Consider the following 5,216-nt stretch of genomic DNA (forward strand, 5'->3'; position numbering starts at 1 on the left):
ATGGAACAATTATCACTCAATACAAGCGCAAATAACACTGCTGGATTTATTCTTCATGATAATAATGAAATCGAGTGAAAAAAACGTGTGTGAGGAAAACAAAATATATAATATTACGTGTAATCGTTCTTCCCACATTTACTTTCTGCAGTCTGACTACAGTATGGTCATCTGCGTCGCCAATTCCAACTGTTTCCAAAATGTGCGTAGGCTTACGGGAGGGTCAGAGTTTGTGTGGAGGACCGCACATTCTCTCGTCAAGTTAGTTTTTTATAAATCACAACCTTTGCGTGGAAAGTGGCGTACGCACATTTTCAGCCCCGTTTTGTGCGTATGCAAGCTTTATAAATGAGACCCCAGGTGCTGTGTTGGACATTGAACATGACAAAGCTGTAATGTTTAAGCAGCCAGTGAAAATTGAGTTAACCTCTTCAGGCCACTATTGCGTGAACTTAAAACCTGAGGATAATCCTGAAGAGAGTGAGATTCACGATGAGGAGGAAATTCTCACTGTGACTGGAAATACGACTACACAGGAAAAACAGAAGACTCTGCTAAAGCTACACAAACAATTCAGACATGCTTCAGTAGAGAAACTGAAAAGACTAATGGACTCTGCAGGTAACCGTGATGATGAATGCATTGGAATCCTAAAAAACATTGCTAGCAGTATTGTCATGACCAAGAAGCCTAAAACAATTGTGAAGCATCTCTTTCATCGCTGGATATGTGTACATGGGCCTCCCCATAGACTCTTCAGTGACAATGGAGGTGAATTTAACAATGAAGAAATAAGGGATATGGCTGAAAAATTCAACATTGAACTCAAGACCACTGCAGCTTACAGTCCATGGAGTAATGGCCTTTTGGAAAGACATAACCAAACCCTCACTGAAATCCTGTTAAAAATAAAAAAAGACAATTGATGTAATTGGGGAATGGCTCTGGATTGGGCTTTGTCGGCAAAGAATTCAATGCATAATATGCACGGCTACAGCCCATATCAACTTGTGTTTGGCCAAAACCCAAATATGCCGTCAGTCCTGACTGATAAACCACCAGTCCTTGAAAACACTGTTAGAAAAGTTAAAGATGTAACTGTTATCCTGTAATAAGAATGATTCTGTGTTCAGCATTCCTTGTCAGTAGAGAGCCCTCCCCCAACATGAACTCTGGGTAACACTAGGCTTCCGTAAACAAACTGACCTAGGCTGACCATTATCTTACTAGAGGTGCAATACATGTGTTAACCTTATCTGTGCTGAGTGAATCATATGGTCAAGCCTAGGGTCAGAGAACTCTGTAAGTTTCCACGCACACATGCGCTTCAGGTCTATGCAAGGGAGCCAATGAAGAAGAGCCATGGGACATTTGCATGCCTTTGTTTTAACCAATGACTGTCAAGAGCGGTTCCGTTTAACCCTCGTGCTGCCTTCGGGTCACATGACCCAAAGGTTCATAACAAACCATCGTTGTGTTTACCCAATTTTACCCAATACAAAAACAAATACAAATAATTTTCTTTTAACCTTCGCAATGTGGGGGGTCTGAGACAGCCCAACGGTTAAAAGAAAATGCTTCACTTTGTTTTTGTATGCGGTAAAGTTGTCGCAATACGACGGTGTGTCACAATGACTGATGGGTCAGAACGACCCGAAGATAACACAAGGGTTAAATAGGTAGCTAGCACAACATGCTAGCAGACAAACTTTGTAGCACAATGGCGTGTGATGTTTTTGTCTCCTTGTGGGCCGGCCGCAAGCAATAAAGCTTTCTTAAACTTGTTCACCGACTGACTGTGCAATGCTTGATAGATTAATATTCCTGACAAACACTACACCAAACAACTGGATAGCTCAGCATATTGCAACTTTACATGCTGCACGACAAGCCTTTACAGAGGCAGAATGCTCTGAGAGGATCCGGCGAGCCCTTCGTAAACAACTGCGGCCTAATGATGAGCAATACAGAACCGGGGACAAGGTCTACTACAAACGGGCCGAATGCACGGAATGGAAAGGTCCAGGTGTGGTCATTGGTCAAGACGGTGTAGTGGTTTTTGTGAGGCACGGCGGCACCTATGTCCATGTACATCATTCCAGGCTGAGAAAGATTGATACTCAGCCGACGGTGGTGGAAGACATGGAAACTCAGCAGGCGGTGTCCGAAGGCCAAACAATGTTACCACACTGGGTTCAAATATGAAAACTATGATACGGAAAGTGTGGAAGAAATGGCTACAAATTATGACTAACCTGACTTGGAGCACAACAATCAGTCTGAGCAGGACACGTGTGCACAAACTGATACATTACAGACAGCCACTTTCGCAACTCCTGAAAGACTGCAACTGAAAGCTGGAAAAGTAGTGACGTATACAGACATAGAAAGTGGACAAACGGTAACGGGAAAGATTCTTGTCCATGCAGGAAAGACCACTAGAAAAAACAGAGACTGGTTTAATATGCAATACAGTGGACCAGAGGAAATTACTGGTACTACAGGGTCAGTCAATCTGAGTCAGATGGAGAATGTTCACATGGCTCCATCTGAGCATGCTGACCTGTGCACAGACAGTTATGAAGATGACATTCTTCTGGTGAACGATAATGTTTTTCACCTTGCTAAACAAGCTGAACTATGTAACTGGAAAGAGAATGACGTCTTTGCAGAAGTGAGTGATGAGGGTCAAAAGTGCATCTCGACACGGTGGGTGTGTACACTGAAAGAGACTCCTAATGGTGTTGAACCTAAAGCTAGACTAGTTGCTAGAGGCTTCGAGGAAATAAACAGGGAGGAGCTACCAAAGGACTCTCCTACATGTGCTTCTGAGTCTCTAAGAATGATCATGGCAGTCATCTGTCAAAGGAAATGGAAACTGAATTCTATGGACATTAAAGCAGCGTTTTTACAAGGCAAAGAATTGACTCGAAATATCTACATTCATCCACCACCAGAGGCTCAGAGCCAAGGAATTCTGTGAAAACTGAAGAAATGTGTTTACGGACTAGCAGATGCCTCTCTTTATTGGTACAATAAAGTGAAAGACACCATGTATCAGTTGGGAGATGTCTTGTCACAAGTTCACCCAGCAGTCTTCTACTGGCTGGATGATTCCTATAATGTAATGGGAGTCCTCGCTTGCCATGTGGATGATTTTATCTAGGGAGGTTCAGAAATGTTCTCCACAACAGTCATACCATGCTTGAAAGCAGCTTTCCAAGTAGGACGAGAAGAGCATGACACCTTCAACTACATTGGAATAAAGTTTAATTCTATAAAATGGCGAGATACAGGTACAACAGAGTACTTACATACAGAATCTGGAAATCATTCTAGTGCATCCAGCTAGAGCTACTCAGCGAGAGGCTCCTTTAACAGACAAGGAAGTTGACATGCTGAGGTCAAAGATCGGCCAAATTATATGGGTCGCAAGACAAACAAGGCCTGATGTAATGTGTGATGTATCCATCCTGGCTTCCAGTTCAAAACATGCAACTGTTCAGGCTCTGCACTGTATAAAAAAACTGGTCAGGAAACAAAAATCTGATGAAGTGACCTTGAAGTTCCAGCACCTAGGAAAAGATGGCTCCCTGAAGCTAGTAGTGTTCAGTGATTCTTCAATGGTCAACCTTCCAGATGGAGGTACTCAGGTTGGGCATCTTATCCTGCTTATGGGAGAAAATGGAAGATTCTCACCTATATGCTGGCAATCAAAAAGAATCAGAGTTGTCAGAAGCACTTTGGCAGGAGAGACTTTGGCTCTTGCAGATGGCATTGACAATGCAATATTCTTAGCTACACTGTTCAGAACTTACTGTAGGTGACTGCAAGCACAGAGGTCTACCTATCGTATGTGTAACTGACAATCACTCACTGCTTGATGCTGTTAAGTCCACCAAATCAGTTACTGAGTAACTTAGACTGCATCTACAAATCAGCAATGTCAAAGAGCTCATTCAATCTGGAACCATTCAAAACATCATGTGGTCAGCTTCCAAAGAACAGCTCGCTGACTGCTTGACAAAGAAAGGAACATCAGCACTTGTCCTGTTGAGGGCTCTCAACGAAGGTGTCTTATCTTCTTAATCCTCTTCGTCCCTAATGGGACATAAGGCTTCGACGATCTGCCTCCATCTGGACCTGTCTTGTGCCGCATGCTGTGCCTCGCCCCAGGTTAAGTTCATCTCCTTCAGCTCCGCTGTCACCGTTCGCCGCCAGGTGTTCTTGGGCCGGCCTTGCTTCCTTTTCCCAGGTGGAGTCCATCGTAGGGCGATCTTGGGGATGCGGTCCTGGTCCATCCTCAACGAAGGTGTATGGCAACTTAATGGCTCCTCTTTATGGTGATCAGTGATACACTGTGATTCAAAGTGAAAATATTAATTCCTGGGGTGTGTGTGGTGTGTTTTTTGTGAGAACGGACTAGGTACTAGGGTTACAGCCTGTGTGAATTCCAATAGTGGATTTAAAAACACCCCCTCCTCTAGTGTTATCATGTTGACTGTGAAAGGTCTTCAATAAAGAATGAAAGGACAAAATAACAAATCAAAGAGACTGATGTGATATAAAAAAATAATAATCTTTGTTTAGTGAACAGTTCAGTTAAAAGAAGAAACTGAGTTGTTTCTTTTTTCCTTAAGAAAAAGGGGGCGTTTGTTAAGTATAACTGCGCATGTGCGGTTCGGGGCGAAATGTTTTAGAAGTGAACAATGCCTGTGATGCATGTGTACGGAGAGCTCCAGTAAAGTGATATATTTAATACCTTTTGTTGTCGTCTATTCGAGTTAACACAAAGCTCCCATTCTGGTGGGGTGCAGTTTATAGAAAATGCCGCAAAATACAGTTGTTGTTTTTAATCATTCCAATGTCAGGATCATACCCACAATTGTAAATTAGATGTGCAAACTTCCTTTCCATTCTGACAAGTAGCTTGGAAACAAACTCTTCCCAATGTAGGTGAATCGTCACAAATAATTTTTCAACTAAGACAGAGAGAGTAGGTCATAAATATATTTGTATATCACCTTTACAAACATTCTTACAAAAGGGCTTTGCATTTATCTAATTCAACAAAGCCAACAGACTGAAACCGAGTGATTATGAAGACAACACTATCAACGTGAATCAATTCTGTATATAGAAAGTACAGCATGAATAGTATACAACAGTATGTAGGTGATCAAAGTCAATATAGACAGATTGAACATATTCAGGAG

The sequence above is a fragment of the Osmerus eperlanus genome, chromosome 22 (genome assembly GCF_963692335.1).
Source record: "Osmerus eperlanus chromosome 22, fOsmEpe2.1, whole genome shotgun sequence".
In the NCBI taxonomy this organism is placed as follows: Eukaryota; Metazoa; Chordata; class Actinopteri; order Osmeriformes; family Osmeridae; genus Osmerus; species Osmerus eperlanus.